The sequence below is a fragment of the Bison bison genome, unplaced genomic scaffold (genome assembly GCF_000754665.1).
Source record: "Bison bison bison isolate TAMUID 2011002044 unplaced genomic scaffold, Bison_UMD1.0 scf7180017851725, whole genome shotgun sequence".
Taxonomy (NCBI): Eukaryota; Metazoa; Chordata; class Mammalia; order Artiodactyla; family Bovidae; genus Bison; species Bison bison.
Window position 1 is genome coordinate 9,483 of NW_011482298.1, and position 557 is coordinate 10,039.

Consider the following 557-nt stretch of genomic DNA (forward strand, 5'->3'; position numbering starts at 1 on the left):
TGTGATCTCTTTGTGTGCACAGATTGAGAGGAGGAATGAGGTTGGGAAGAGCTCTCTGGTGTCTCTGCTTATAAGGACACCAATATCATCATGAGGGCCCCACCCTCATGCCCTCACCTAAACCTAATTACCTCCCAAAGGTCCCATCTCCAAATACCATCACACTGGGGGTTAGGGTTGAATTTTCGGGTGATACAGTTCAGTCAATAACTTATCTGAATAGGTTTGGATTAGTGTAAAAGGACTGTGGCACAGACAGCTATGCTCAACAAAATCTGTCTCTTCTTTCTAGTACACAGCTGGACACTTCCCAGCCTCCCTTGCATAGTTAGGTATAGCCAAGTGACTTACTTCTGGCTATCTAAATGTGGACAGATTCTTATAAAAAACTTCCCATGGATGATCCTCCATGCTCTTTTCCCTTTCTGGCTGGCCACAATGGAAATGTTAAAGATGCAATGCCATAAGACTGAAAGGGGCATACTTGCACTGGAGAATACCATGAACAAGTAACTTTACTGTGTTAAGGGAGCTGATCTGTTATGAGCAATTAGCAT